We start from the raw sequence: 16,633 nt of genomic DNA, 5'->3' as shown, positions 1-16,633 counted from the left end.
CATCCTAAACTCGCGACTAAACACCTTGCATAGAGCGTAAACGACGCGCTCCATCTGAATGCGGCATTACACTGACACCATGGCAGCGCTACACGACAAATTTGGTCAACCTCATCAGCTTGCTTTAGAAAGAATAGCCAGTGTCCTAGATGGCCCCAAAGTAAGACTGAGTGATCCAATGGCATTTCAGAAATTCACCCTCCAGAGTTGATTTTCTCCAGACCTGGAGCCACACACTCTGCATGACCTGTCAGAGTGGCTCCACCACAAGTCATGATGTTAGGGTTTTGAAAATCCCATCAGTGGCTGGCGTTCCAAAGAGAAACAGAGTACCAAAAGAGACAGTGTCCAGAACTGGATCCTGTTAAGGTTGTGCATGTGCATTATGGCAACTGGACTTTGGACACCTTTGGTATCCATACAGTCAGTCCGGACATCCAAGTACTGCATGGCCATACAGTGTCATTCAAGATTTCCTCTCCTGACAACCCCAAGGCCATGTTCACGATCACTGGTGCATTTACAGCTAGCCGACTCAATCTAGGCATCGTTATCCGGTCAGCCAACTTCAGAGGAAGTTCAAGCACCTACGTGGTATTCCTTTTCCTACCCTCCATGAAGTAAAGCCTCTGCTCCTCATAGGTTCTGATCAGCCTCACCTCATTACACCCACTGAGCCAGTCAGACTTGAATGACATCACTACCATCTTCTTCCTCGTCAGGCAGGAGTAGCATAAGATGAAAAGTCATGAACACCACACACAACCACATTATACATAATATTGTTTCTGGCTTGCAGTCAATGTGATGTTGCATGTTCTTTTTTTAATTTCAAGTGTCTGATTTCAGTTTGGAGCAGGACGCAACCATCTTTCTATCTTTCGAGGAGGGGTTGGGGGGTGGGGGGTTATCAGCACATCGCCTGCTTATTTGCAGCAGTGTCCTTGTTTTGCACTTGGTCAGGCATTTAATGTACTGTATGTGTGTGCGTACTTGCAAGCTGGGTCTCTTGCCCCCTCAGTGGCCCAAGGAAGACAGCCAACCTTTGTTTTGGATTGCGTGTCTCCCACCTGTCTGTATAGGTGGGGGCCCGGAGGCTCATGGCCTCATAGCTCAACCAAGGTGAGCTGTTTGTCAATGGTACCTGCCTTTGCAGTATGACGAGTTGACCCAAGATGGTTGTTCAGCAATCCTCACAGGAGCTAGGTTTGTCAACAGTTAAAATGGATCTTCCCACAGTGGAATGCACTTGCATTCGATACCTTCGATCAGGTCCCAGTAACCATGTCTGATTGGCCCTCCTGCAGGGGCAGAGACCCACCTGGCAAGTGATTAAATTTTGAAATATGTTCCTCATGTAACAACAGATGACAATCTCCTATGTTTGGGTAATTTACAATAAATTAAATATTCGGTTTTCCATACGAAATCTCAAATGGACCAAATTGTCCTGTTCTTTTTACTATTCTTGGTCATGTGCAGTTTGACCAGATCAGGGCAACCTAACATGACCTCCCTATCTTGGTCGTGCTTTCTTTAAAGTGCCATTCATTCTTTCCAACATACTGCACTGTGTGGGTGATACAACAATCATAAATTGTGTTTCGTTACCAGTTGAAATGTTTTGTGATATGCCATACATACATACATATACATTTATGAAGTTTACACAATGCTTTTGTCACAAAAGTATTTAAGTATTTAACTGGAAACATTTTTTAAAATTTAAATTTTTTTTTAAATACATCCGTGAGTACTAAGCAATATTCATTTTGTCTCATGCATGCTCAAAAAAAAGCTTTAAAGAAATATAAACCTATAAAAAAGTGTTGTTCCATTATCTTATACCATCCCTCCTGTTGAAAGGTGACAAACCTTTCTGGAGGATAGGTTTGCTGTATATATTTGTATTTGTCAAAATTGTTTTATATGAATCTTGAACAAGTGACATTTACAACTGTATTTTCCCCCAAACAAGTTTTTTTCCTTTCTAGTGCATGTCTTAAATCACAGGTGTCAAACTCAAGGCCCGGGGTTCAGATTTGGCCCGCCACATCATTTCACGCGGCTCGCAAAACGCCCGTTTCAATTCAAGTTTCTGGTCAAAATACCACATTTGTAAGTCGTCTTCAGCTTTTAAAATTGTTTAGGGGAAAAAGCAAATGCTTTTTGCCCTCACCCTCTCTCTGATTTTACAACTAGTTGGAAGTGTGACAAATACACCCAAAATGTATTTTATCCAGTCATCCCGGCCCTCTGACAGGAACTGTAACTGCAACGTGGCCCTCGATAAGAATGAGTTTGACACCCCTGTCTTAAATGAACTTGAAGTGAATCCACCAGGGGCAAGGCAGATCTTTGAGGTTCGCCTATGTTATATTCACTGCCTGGCTTTTTTCAGAACAGTTCCATTTCTCGCCATCTTGTCACATTGGTGGCCATTTGGAGGGACTCAGCGTCATTTAGGAGCTGACAAGATGCTTTCTTTTCTCTGGGTACACGTGATGACTGCTTACAGTCAACATATGACTCAAATACTCCACCACTGTCACAAAATGTGTAATTTGGCTCAACTTCCTTTATTTCCCGTTTTCACAAGGTGTTCCAATAGAGCCAATGTGTCTTTCTCACAACACATGTCATTTTCTAAATTATCGTCCATGTATATCTTGTGGGTTTTCTGATTTCAAAAAGGACACATTTCTTAAATCCACTGCAGAAAATATCTTTGTTTCAGGATCCAAATGATTTATGGTGAATAGTGAATTTATATAGCGCCCTCCACACTGTATGGTGTACAAAGCGCACTAAAAAAACTCACATTCACAGACATTCATACCGCAATGGAAGCTACTGCCATGCAGGGCACCATCAGTTCCACTGGGAACAAATTAGAATTCAGTGTCTTGCTCAAGAACACTTTGACATAGTTGCCAGGGTCAGTGATTGAACCCACAACCTTCTTTCACTCTACTATACATCTACTAATTCATGTGTCTGCAGTTTGCTGCACTGACACTGTTTTGGTATCTTGAGTACATTCTCTTTTGTACATCTGCAATATTTTGTTGAATATGGCCTTGGTTTGTCTGTCCACAATGTTTTGCTAAAGTTTGTTGGATTTCCAGGCCTTTCTCCACGGCCGCCATGAGACCTAAATTTGTGTTTGTCTCATTTATCCAAGATGCATGAGAATCTCTCGATTTTGTCATTACAAAGACAAAAAGATGAATTACAATAATGTTTCTTTTATTTCTTTTGCTTCTTTCAATGTTCCTCTTAAATTGTGAAATGTGTTTATATATTCCACAAAATCAGTCAATTAATACAATAACTGCATTCATTAATTGTTGAATTGTTTTTATTATAAAATTATTCTCCATATTCTGTTCTTTTCATGTCATATTATATCCATTTGGTTATGCTTCTTCTTGTGTTGTAGTTTTAAATTGGAGATTTTGGCCAATTAGAATTCAGTTTATTTGTGTCACCAAGCTGTATTTAATCTGCCTCCTCCCGAATGCGCTAGGGCACTCGCTTCAACAGTTGTAGGCTTCTGCGCAAGCGCAGATGGATCTGTGAGCGGCCTGTATAACTTAATAGACAGACATCTTGAGGCCTCATTTTGAACTTGATGTGAGTGGATGCTCACTGTAGGAAAGTGCAATGCTCAACAAGTAAGTGACGCAGTGTTGGCTTTGCCTTTGCCTGAATACTTTAGAGGCTTAGCATATCTATTCGCTAACCTGTCCCGACTTGGCCATATATCTGACTGGGGCGTGAGCTAACCCTGGCAAATAGTTCTGCTGGGAATGCCTTTTGTTTGCAAATGATTGATTTGGTGTTTGGTGCTACACTGGATTTGCAAACAAATTGTTTAACCAAGGCAGCAACGAGACACCAAAGCATAGCTGGACACCCGCGCTACGGTGCTTTTAAAAACTTATGGGGACACCCGAGTGGATATACAGTTTTGTACATCTTGGTTCGAAGGTAAGAGAGCTCCTCAATGTGCTATAGTGCTTTTAAAAAACTTTTGGAGACATCTGAGTGGATACATTGTACATCTCAGTGCCAAGTGAAAGAGAGCATAAAAAGGTCAAGAAATATCAGGAGATATTGAAAAGACTGATCGATTGTGACCGTCGTTTGTTTTGGTGAGTGCAACCCTTTTCTTTATTGTTTCATTTTTTAAATGTTTGTGTTAATTAATTTCGTTCATATTCAATTAATAGTAAAGAAATAAAATGATGTTCTTATATTAAACTGCGATTTGTAATTTGCACTAGATAAAATTTCATGGATATTTATTTTAAGTTATTTTTAAGTTTTTTAAAATTTTGACAGCATCACGTATAATGACAAGTTTGATGCGGGTCTATTGACGTTTAAAAGCTCTGGAATATAGCCTGTGTATCCCAGTAATGCATGCGTTGTGCGCATGGGGGCTATTTATTTGAGAGTCAGGCATAACAGAAGGCGTACGTTTGAAAGTCACGGCACGCCACTGATTATAACAGTCATGGTCCGTTGGATTTTGGGTGGTGGGTTTATTTTGAGGGGTTCTGTTCTTTCGCTGCCTGCGTTAACCTGCCCCTTGTGTGTCCACCAATCCACTCCCCCTGCTTATTGTTTCCTCCCCACCTGTTCCGCGTTGGTCATTAGTTCGTGTGTGTATTTAAGCAGGGTTTTTGTTACAGCACGTGTAGGATCGTTGTCTTATGGCTCGCACACTCACGTCTCGTCAGCCTGCCCGCTTGTGTATTTTTCTGTTTTGCCAGCCCGCTTGTCTTTTTGCCATTCTGTTTTTACGCTTTTGTTCTGACCTGCCCTTCGAAAAATAAATATGGATCATTACATACATTCCCCGTCTTGGAGCCTCCCTGCATTTGGGTTCACCACTGTTTATCACACCTGCTATCCTCCCTGCCTCGCCGCGCCATGACAATACCACACAATGAAATTCTTATTCCGTTCATTCCCCGAGTAGCAGAATGCATTCCCTGTGCAAGCATTAAATAAATTGATGAACAATAAAACATAAACAATTATACAATAAACAATAAATCAACAACAGAAACAATGGTCATAATAATATGGTGCAAATACTCATGTAGTGCAAAATATTAGTGGGGAAAAAAAAGGATTAGTGCGTGAGAGATTTGTTGAGAATTCGGATGGCTTGTGGGTAGAAGCCGTTTGCCAGCCTGGCAGTCCTGGCCCTCAGGCTTCTGTAGCGTCTACCTGAGGGCAGCAGTTCAAATAGATATTTTTGTGGTTGTGTCTTGTCCTTGATGAGGTTGCGTGTCCTTGATGAGGTTGCGTGTCCTCGGCAAAAACCTAGTGTGGTACATGTCATGCAGTGAGGGTAAAGCTGATGCACTGTGAGGACTTGATCGCCCGCTTGGAGAGCCTTCCTGTCTTTTGCTGTGCAGTTTCCATACCAGATGTGATGGAGGTGGAGAGTACACTTTGGATTGTACATCTGTAGAAATTGTTGAGAATATTTGCTGACATGCCAAATTTATGCAGTACCCGCAGAAAGTACAGTCTTTGTTGGGACTTCTTGATGATCTGTCCAGTGTTGTTGGACCAGGTGAGATCCTTGCTGGTGTGGGTGCCAAGTAATTTGAAGGCTTTCACTTACTCCACCTCAGTCCCATTGATGAATAGTGGCAGTTTGTGCGGCTACACCCACTGCCTTGGGTCGATGATCAGTTCTTTGGTTTTGAGGTAGAAATTGTTGCTGCAACACCAGGCCACAAGGTCTGCCACCTCTTTCCTGTATGTTGTCTCAGCCCCACCAGCGATCGGCCCGATGACTGTAGTGTCGTCTGCATAGTTAATTATGCTGATGTTGTTTTAGGAGGCGACACATCATAGGTGAAGAGTGTGTAATGCAGGAGGCTCTGACAAATTGGGGTTGTAAGAATGGTTAGAACATCTGCCTCACAATATAGAGGTTCCAGATTAAATTCTGTCCTTCCTGTGTGGAGTTACATGTTCGCCCTGTGCTCACCTGGATCTTCCCTGCACTCCGGTTTCCTCACACATTCTAAAAACCTGCATGGTAGGTATATTGGACACCTCAAATTGCCTTTAGGTGTATTTGTGATTGTGAATGGTTGATTGTTTTTGTGAGCACTGCGATTGGCTGGCAGCCAGTCTAGAGTGTCCCCCACCTACTGCAATACCGACACACTCCCATCATTATGATGAATTTTGGTAAATGGGATTTTTTGGCATTGGTAGGGATAAACTGAAGAGTCTCAAGTTCAAATGGCTTGAATAGGGTAAGAAAAGTTGGAAATTGCAGGTGAAGAAGATTTTTTTTTTTTTTAAGGAAGGATTTGTTTGTATTTTAAGATTAGAAATTAAAAGCTTTTACAAAAGACAATTTTTTGTTGTCATTTTTTAAAATAAAATGAACAGTTTAGTGTTGTATTGGATTGAAATAGACACAATATGTAAATATGACAACAGAAAATGTTTGGTATGTGGTAATTTTTACCATCGATAAGGATAAAATGAAGACTTTAAAGTTTGAACAATTTGAATATCTCAAAAATTGGGGAAAATTTACAGAACAACTAATAAAATGTTATTCTTTGATTGTGGCAGTATTTTATTGAGAAAATAACTGAACTTTTAGTAAATGGGATTTTTTTAGCATAAATAATCATAAAATGAACAGTTTAAAGTTGGGAAGATTTGAATTGGTTACAAAAATTGAAATGACTAGAGAAACACTAAAAACTTGAAAATGTTGAATCTTTTGTGAGTATTTTAAAAGTGAAAATAATAGTAAATGGGAGTTTTCTGCATTGTTATGGACTTGGAAAAGCAAATATTATTCATAATATTAGGGATAAGTTAAACAGTTTAAAGTACGTATCAGTTTGAATCAGACAAAAGAATGTAGGAAAGAAAATGCTTGAGAGTTCTCTGAATTAGTCCAATAATGCTGTAATTGTGGGACACAAAATGCACAGAACAGAACAGTTTAAATATGCAATTATTTAAATGGATAAAAAACGAATAGTGAAATCTTGATTTTCTTTTTTAGGAATTTATTGAAATCAAGCAGTTCTTTGAATTGGTCAAAATATGTGAAATTAAGAGGAAAGCTGAAAAACTTGTATTGGTTTGTTGTATTTTTGATTTTGGACTATTGAAAATCCTTCCCAAAGTCAAATGAATGAGCTGAATCTGAAATGGGTATGATGCAAATGTGAACTGTTAAGTCTCCCTATGACGGGGAATGAATGGCGAAATTTGAATTACATAAATCAGGTAAATTTACATGAAAGTACAGTGGGCCCCCGGGTTACGAACTTAATCCGTTCTGCGGCTACGCTCGTATCTCGGATTGCTCGTATAGCGGGCAATCCAGACCCATGTTAATTCGTGAATGCGTGCAACACGCGCAGATGCCTTAGGTAAAATCATCACGCTGTATACATATATTAATATTAAGTGACATAATCTACTGTACAGTTGCATTAAATAACAAATACAAAGGAAAAATGACTTTTACCTTTGGAAAGACGTGACTTGTGCTGAGATAAGCAGAGATGAGCAGAGATGAATGCTCGAAGTCAATACGGTAAATCAGATATGCTATTGGTCTTACAGTGTCAAAGTAACTTTTTCAGTCAGGGTTTTCTCTACTTCCTTCCATCCCAACCAGCTGTGCCATCAAGCTAGATAAAGGCGTTCGGCCAATAGCATATCGGCACTTCTGTGATTGACGTGTGACGCCGGCCAATAGCATCTCCGTGAGTGAGACCGGGTGACCTTAATCGACCAATAGCATATTGGCGTCTCCTTGACTGACTGATAATTATTCGCACTTTTTTTTTAAACGGTTGGAATGTATTGACATCTTATTGATAAACACATTTAAACCTGTGACGATTTTTTGTCCTGCAATCGGCACACTTAATTTCATGTCAGCTGTTTTTTCCCGACGTGAATTGAGCTGGGCGGAGGCGGAGCGGAGGTTGTGTGTGTTGTATTTACTAGGCACCACACTTGTTGCTTGTTCGAGCGTCAGTTCACCGTTGGTCACAACTCACAGAATTGCAAGATTGGCGCTGTACCAAAGCATGTCGGGAGGTCGCCGCCTGATATGACATGCAGTTTTGTCAAGCCACCATTATATGGCACTGCAATACCAGCCATATCAGGGTGCAGAGATTAACCTCTTGAGTTAATACGGCAACGCTCATAGGCTATTGCTCTTACAGTGTTACAGTAACTCTTTCAGTCATGGTGCAAATCACGGAGATACTAAAACATCATCCTCTTATTTCTTCCTTTACCGCTGCTAGTAATTTTAGAAGCTATGTCTAACAGATAAAGTTTGCAAAGTCTTCAAAACATTCCGTTTTTCACTCATTTTGTCTACTTCCTTCCATCCTGTCCCATCAAGCTAGATAAAGGCGTTCGGCCAATAGCATATCGGCATTTCTGTGATTGACGTGTGACGCCGGCCAATAGCATCTCCGTGAGTGAGACCGGGTGACCTTAATCGACCAATAGCATATTGGCGTCTCCTTGACTGACTGATAATTATTCGCACTTTTTTTTAAACGGTTGGAATGTATTGACAATTAATTAAAAAAAAAACACACATTTAAACCAATGACAGTTCTTTGTCCTGCAATCGGCACATTTAATTTCATGTCAGCTGTTTTTCCCTTTAGCTGTACAAACACTACACTTAAATGGTAATATATTTAGACACCGTGAGTGAGACAGTCAGTGTGAGATTGTAAGACCAATAGCGTTCACGTAACCGCCATAAGTACCTGTTGATGATTGAAGATGACGCAACTTCTGAATATATTGACGCAGTTAGGCGAGAACATCTCTACATACTCAATGGCTGGTTTGTCGGAATGCTCGCAAGACGAGAGGTTTGCTCGTAAGCGGAGGACAAAAATCTCCTTGATCCACGCTCGTAAGGCGAAATGTTCGCAAATAAGGATGCTCGTAAGCCGGGGGCTGACTGTACAGTGACATCAGAAGAAATGGTTGTAACAATAATATTTACAAAATTAATAATGTTTCTAATTATTATTATTTTTATGATTAACACATCTGCCCCACATGCGGAGGATGTGGATCATTCGACCCTCCTGCATGGAGCCTCCTTACTCCTTCAGAGATGTAACATTTTAGTCCCAATATAAGGCATGCAAGCCATACAAGCCATGACATTAGCCGTATGTTGGGGGTCATAAAAGCTTTTTCAAAGCAGCCTTCACCTCAGAAAGATAAAGAGTAAACATTGCTCATTCAAAATAGCTCAATAAATGCCCTTTAAAAAGTCAAACTGAAAAATGATTTCCATATTCTTATGTTTAACAACATAAAGGAACTGTACAAGTCATCATCTGCTACCGCTTTTTAATCTGTTTACTTTGTATACATGGTTAAATATCTGTTGAAGGATGTCTGTTTAAGGTCAACTATGGCGGCTGCTCCAGGATCTGCTTGTCATTTTTTCTTTTCCTTTTCCTTGGGAGCTCCCTCCCTATTGGCTAACCAGGTTGGTGACGTGGGAGTGGATAGTGGCGAGATAAAAGAACATGTGTTGCCCTGTATTCACTCACACATCGACTGGCAAATGCAAAAGCACACATCAAACTAATTTGTCTTTTTTTGAGCAACAGTAGACGAGGAAGAGCTCAAGATTTTGCCACATTCTGCGCTCTTGGTGCTGGAAATGTGAGTACGCACACACACTCTACACATATACACATGATGCGTGTGCAAACAGGCTCCTGTGCACACTCATAATGTGCACGCGCGCACACACGCACGCATGCACACTTCTAATCTTATTTCAGATTAGTGTAAGGATAATAAAGGCAATCTCAAGCGGAGAAAGAGTGAAGTACACTTGTTGATAAAGCATTAGTGTAGAGCAAATGCTATTCGTTTGCTATTGCAAGCTTTAAAAAGCGGCAAAATAATAAAAATTATAAAATTTTACACCCCTTTATATTGTGTTTGCCATCCATAATACATGGTAACAATTAGTATGACCACAAAATTACAAATTTCCTGTTTTATATCCATAACACAGACACAATAGGCACATGATGGTCACAATACTCATTACTATTATATTTTAAATTAAACAGCTGGCCACATGTGCATTTCATGGAGGAGATCATTTTTCTTATGTTTTCGGAATCAGTTAAACCTCACCTAACCAAATGAGACAAACAAATTTAAAATCATTCAATCCCCAAACCAGCTGATCTGTACAGCTTCCGCATCATAGGAGACGCTGCACCGGTCTGCCTGTCGATCTCCCATTCCCTCACCCTACCCTATCTTCACTCTCTAACTAAACCCACCTAATGCTATCTTCTCAAAATTTTACAGATTTAATGAACAAATATTTCTTTGTAGTGCTTATGCCATATACGGAAGATAGTCATATTGATATTAATGTAACGTACAGTATATAATGAAATCTCATACGAAAGGTAAAATATATTGCAAATTACCATAAAATATATTGCAGTTACTACTGGCACAATGGAGAGGTTTTGAATAGATGATGATCAATTTTGCACTTGCTGTCCAACAACAAAGGTGTGTAGTATAAATGCCAACAATGCGGATTTTCATATCCATTCCAGAATGCTTTTTGATTTTTTTTTTGGCAAATTGTTGTATTTAATGGAAAATATCTAAGCTATTGACTGATTTATCCCAGAATGCTGCATTTTTCCAAACACAATCCCACTTAGGCGTGAACAATTGCAAGTGTTGTTGTAGGTAGCTTATGTACCCTCAAGTCAAGGGTCCGTTTGGGTTCTGACAAGGTTTCAAACATTCTCCAACAGTTTGTCAACAGTTTTTATGGTTGTCTTGTAGCAAGGGAAATATCAAAATCTAGAAACTGTCATTGGGAGAGCAACATTACAGGACTTGAATGAACCCTAAACAGAACAAATCCAATCCAATTGAAATCCACTTTATCTATATAGCACAATTTTAAACGAACGCAAGGTTTCCAAAGTGCTGTTCAGGAAAAATAAAACACAATAAATAGGTAACACAATAAAAACACAATAAAACAGTAAAATAAATAAAATAAGATCAAGTACAATCAGTCAATAACCTGCAAGATGACGAAAGCCATAGAGCAGAGTCCGGCCCGGGGGCCAAACACGGCCCGTGGTCAATTTCCATTCGGCCCGCAGCCTCCGTCATAAAATCAATAACGTCTGGCCCGCATGGAGAATGAATACATTGGGCAGCAGCGCTGTTACATGCGTGTTACGTGCAGCGTGTGCTGCCATCTATAGGCTCAATTAGGAACAGCAAATTAGTATATGAGTAATTGACTGTGTGAGCCCCTAACTTTCTAAAATGGCGATAATCAACAAAAGGAGAAAAGTTGACTGCGAAGGCCGACGGTTCAAGGATCAGTGGAAATTGGACTATTTCTTCACTGAAATACGGAAAAACTGTGTCTGCTTCATTTTTAAAGAGACAGTGGCTGTTTTTAAAGAGTTCGATGTGAAGCGACATTATCAAACAAAACATGCTGACGTATATGGCAAGATCACATGTAACGAACGCAGTGAGAAACTGAAACATCTTGAAGCCAGTTTAATCTCACGGCAGTAATATTTTACAACTTTTACCAACAGCTGGATAAGAACAAGTTCCGAGAGATTCGAACATTTGGTAAGAAAATGCTAAGCTTGTTCGGGTCAACGTATTTGTGTGAGAAGACATTCTCGGTTTTGAACGTAAATTAGAGCTGTGTGAGGACACGGTTATCGGACTCTCATTTACAAGACATCTTGCGCATCCATACTACTGCCATAGAGCCATACCTGGCTTTTGTCCTGCACTCCAGATCTCAGTTTCATCCACCACACTCATGCGACAAGTCATTTTTCATTCATGATAAGTCTGAAAATGTTTTTTATTTTTTTTAACATTTCGCTCCAGAATAATAACCATTTAAAAATCCAATCAACATTTATAGTTACTAACGTCATATTTTAAATGAGTCCTTCACTTGTTGATATGACTATTACTTGTTCATTTCTCTGTTATTGTGTTTAAAATTTTTATAAATATTAAACTGCCATGGTGAGATTTTTTTTTTATTGTTTCAAATGTAATTTGCACCCAAGAGTACAATTACTTCTGTTCAAGTGATCCAAAAAGTTAATTAAGGTGTTAAAAATAAAGTGAAGTTAGGTGAATAATCAATTTCAATATTGAATGTCAATTCAATTTTGATATGCACGTTTCAAATTAACCAAAACACATGCTTAAGATAGCTGAAATTACAATAAAAAAAGCAAATGTGAAACACAGAACAGCTCGCCGAAATGTATTTAAATTAATTGCTGTTATATGCAAAGAACGCCCGCCAAGGTTGGCCCCCCTACATTTTTAACACACCAAATCTGGCCCCCTTTGCAAAAAGTTATGACATCCCTGCCATAGAGAAAATGTGGGTTTTAAGAAGAGTTTTAAAAACAAATAAAGAGGAGGCCTGTCTATCATGCGGCGGCAGATCATTCCAAAGTTTTGAAGCTGCGGCGGCGAATGCTCGATTGCCTCTGAGCTTAAGCCTCGTTTTAGGCTCTGAGGAGCAGCTCGTCAGCTGACCTCAGACAACGCCTAGGGGAATACGGGTGCAGCAGCTCAGCTAAGTAAGGTGGGGTTAGGCAATTCAAGGCTTTAAAAGCAAATAAGAGTATTGTAAAACGAATCCTAAAATGGACAGGCAGTCAGTGGAGTGAAACTAAAATCGGTGAAATATGCTCATATTTACTTGCGCCAGTTAAAAGCCGCTACCTTCACCAACCTATGCAAACGCCTGCTCCATTGGGATAAGTCCTACTATATTATTAATAACAGTGTCATGTCCAGTAGGGATTTTGTTGTTGTCGTGGGTTTTGGGCTTTTGTTGCTTTGGGGTTTTGTTTAGATTTCTATTTCATGTCACTGTTCTCCTTGCGTCTGCCTTCCTGTCTGTGTTCTCTTGAGTTTGTTTTCGTCCACCTGTCCTTGTCAACCTGCCCCTGGGTGTTGACCAATCAGCTCCCTCTGCCAATTGTTTCCTATCCAGCTGTCTTGTGTTCTCGTTATTTGTGTGGGTATTTAGACTCTAGTTTCATCTCAGTTCTTGTTGGGTCATTGTCTTTCCCCGCTGTCGCGCTGTCATTCCGTTCACCATCTCCCCCGAGTAGCCTCAACGTTCCTGTCTCCATTCCTTGCTGCCTCCCTTTTTATTAAATCTTCTTTGTTTCAGCCACATCCGTGTCAGTTCTTGCATTTTTGGATCCACCTTTCCCACACCCCTACCGCTATGCCGCACAAGAGTAACAAATACTACTATAATAATATTTGGGGGAAATAAAATGCTACTGTCAGCAAATATGAATACAACACTTTTGTTTATGCTCCCATTTTTCATGAAATGGACTCAAATACCTAAAAATTATTCCAGATACACAATATTACCATTTCTCTCAAACAGTTTTTTCCAAGATGGCAGCGCGTGTAGACGCAGCGGCCACTTGCTCTTCCGACAATGCGTTGTTTTGTTCGTCAAACAAGTGTTTTTCCAGTTTATGCCACAATACGTGTACAGTCGATGGGTCTTATACATCCGGAGAAGCAAGATCTGCCAAGTTTTAAACACGGAACTGGCGAACTCGCTAAGGTAACTGGGGCTGCTACACTGACCTGCTAATTCACCGGACTCGCCTACTATCCCTCCCCCAGAAAGGAGGCGCCGGAAGCGTTGCCCGGATGAGGAAGCAGGGCAAACGCGGAGGTATCCGAGCTAGGCTAGAGGCTAACCCAACTCGCCCGGCCATACCATCTATCCTTTTGGCGAACGTTCGGTCACTGGACAACAAAATGGATGATATCCGACTTCTGAGATCAGCAAACCGAAAAGTGAGTGACTGTTGTGTGTTAGCTTTTACTGAGACATGGCTAAATAGTAACATTCCGGACTCCGCTATACAACTAGAGCAGCTAACATGCTACAGATCCGACAGGGTTCTCGCATAGGGGGGGAAGTTGCACAGTGGCGGCGTGTGTGTTTACACCCGCGAAGCGTGGTGCCGGGATGCCACTGTAGTATACAAACACTGCTTACCTCTGGTGGAATTCATGATTGTGAAGTGTCATCCCTTCTACTTGCCAAGGGAGATAAATTCAATCCTGCTGGTCGCTACCTATATCCCCCCAACAAACAACAGCAACAGAAGTGCGGCAGAGAACGAACTGTACTAGGCTATCAGTGAACAACAAACAGCACAACCAGACGGCTTCAGCATCCTCGCTGGGAATTTCAACCATGCTAATCTCAAAACTGTTCATGTTTCATCAACAAATCCACTTTGCAACAAGAGGACATAACATTTTGGACTTGTATTTACACTCAGCACAAAGGAGCTTACAAAGGCACCCCCTCCCCCACATTGGTGCCTCTGACCACCTCACTATTATGCTAATACCTGCATACAGACCAAGAGTGAAAGTCATCAAACCTGCACTGAAAGAAGTAAGTAGCCACAGGAGGCGACCTCAGCCCTACAGGACTGCTTTGAGTCAACAGACTGGGACAATTTTTAAGGAAGCAGCCACCTACAACGGCATCACAGATATTGTTGAGTACACAGACACAGTGACCTCCGACACCACCAAGTGCATGGATGATGTGACCCAAATCAAGAGGATCACCACACAGGCCAACCAGAAGCCATGGCTAACAGGAGACGTCCACAAGCTGTTGAGGGCCAGAGACAAGACCTTCAAAGATGGGGATAAAACAGCCCCGAGAACAGCAAGAGTCAACCTGTCCCGTGGCATCAGGAAAGCCAAACAAGAATACACAAACAAGATAACTTCTCACTTCAAGGACAGCAAGAATGCACACAGCCTATGGCAGGGCATTAAGCTATCACAGACTACAAACCTGCACCACAAAGCTGTGAGAGCGACATCACTCTGCTCAACAATCTAAACAGTTTCTTTGCACGCTTTGAGGAACAGAACACCACCCGCCCACAGAAAACACCACCACCTTTGCACGACCAGCCTCTGTGCCTGTCTGTTGCCAGCGTGAGAAGGACACTCTCTGCCATCAACACCCGGAAAGCAGCAGGTCCAGACAACATCCCTGGCAGGGTGCTGAAAGACTGTGCAGAGGAGCTGAAAGATGTTTTTACAGACATCTTTAACACCTCCCTGAGGCAAGCAATTGTGCCATCAGGCTTCAAAGCTGCCACCATCATACCTTTGGCAAAGAAATCTTCCCCATCCTGCTTCAACGACTATTGTCCGATGGCACTGACCCCCATCATCATGAAGTGCTTTGAACGACTAGTCCTGTCACACATAAAATCCATCCTGCCCCCCAGCCTGGACCCACATCAGTTCGCCTACAGGGCAAAGCGATCCACAGACGACGCAATCTGCTCTGCCCTCCACCCGGCACTCACCCACCTGGACAAGAAAGACTCATGTGAGAATGCTGTTCATAGACTTCAGCTCAGCGTTCAACACCATAATACCACAACAACTCACCTGCAAACTGGACAAACTGGGCCTCAGCACCTCACGCTGCAACTGGCTGCTGGATTTCCTCAGCCAGAGGCCTCAGGTGGTGTGTGTTGGCAACAACATCTCAGGCAGGATCACCCTGAGCACGGGGGCCCCACAAGGCTGTGTGCTCAGCTCCCTCCTCTTCACCCTACTAACACACGACTGCACAGCAACCCACAGCTCCAACCACCTCGTGAAGTTTGCTGACGACACAACACTGGTGGGTCTCATCTCCAACGGCGACGAGACCCACTACAGCAGGGGTGGCCAAGTTCGGTCCTCAAGAGCCACAATCCAGCCTGTTTTCATTGTGTCTCTTCAACTAACACACCTGATTGAAATGATTAGCTCATCAGCATGCTTTGCACAATCCTGATAACAACGCTGATTTGACTCAGGTGTGTTGGTTGAAGAGATACATTGAAAACAGTCTGGATTGTGGCTCTTGAGGACCGAACTTGGCCACCTCTGCACTACAGGAAAGAAGTGGAGCTTCTGATCGGATCGTGCAAAGACAACAACCTCCTGCTAAGCATCAGCAAGACCAAAGAGATGGTCATCAGCTTCCAGAGAGGCCACACCCAACACCCGCCACTGACCTTCGACAGTGCTGCAGTGGAGAGGGTGAGCAGCACCAAGTTCCTGGGGGTGCACATCAGCGATGACCTCTCCTGGACCACCAACACTGCATCTCTGGCTAAGAAAGCACAGCGGTGTCTCTACTTTCTGCGCAAACTGAAGCGGGCAAGTGCCGCGCCACCCATCATGACCACATTCTACAGAGGAACCATCAAAAGGATCCTCACCAGCTGTATTACTGTGTGGGGTGGGAGCTGCACTGACTATAACAGGAAGGATTTATGACGCATCGTGAGGACAGCTGAGAGGATTATTGGCGCTCTACTCCCCTCCCTGCAAGACCTGTACACCACCCACCTCAGCCGCAAAGCCATCATGCTTGTCACCGATACAAGTCCCCATGCATACAGTCTGTTCAGCCTCCTACCCTCAGGAAAGT

At 42.0% G+C, this 16,633-nt stretch overlaps 1 protein-coding gene across 3 annotated transcripts in view; it reads left to right on the top strand.

Annotated features, from left to right (window-relative positions):
- Positions 1-9,565: 9,565 nt before the first annotated feature.
- The window catches only part of ddc (dopa decarboxylase), a 58,402-nt gene continuing 51,334 nt past the window's right edge, over positions 9,566-16,633 (top strand). For 2 of the 3 annotated variants that reach the window (XM_088409977.1, XM_088409976.1), the window contains exon 1: positions 9,566-9,735. The gene's annotated coding sequence lies outside the window, so the exon portion shown is untranslated. The remainder of the gene's footprint in view (positions 9,736-16,633) is intronic. The other variant, XM_088409979.1, reaches the window with a different exon arrangement.

Source organism: Hippichthys cyanospilos, chromosome 3 (assembly GCF_059441005.1).
Source record: "Hippichthys cyanospilos isolate Australia breed blue-spotted pipefish chromosome 3, RoL_Hcya_1.0, whole genome shotgun sequence".
NCBI classification, from domain to species: Eukaryota; Metazoa; Chordata; class Actinopteri; order Syngnathiformes; family Syngnathidae; genus Hippichthys; species Hippichthys cyanospilos.
This window is presented reverse-complemented; position numbering and strand designations above follow the sequence as displayed.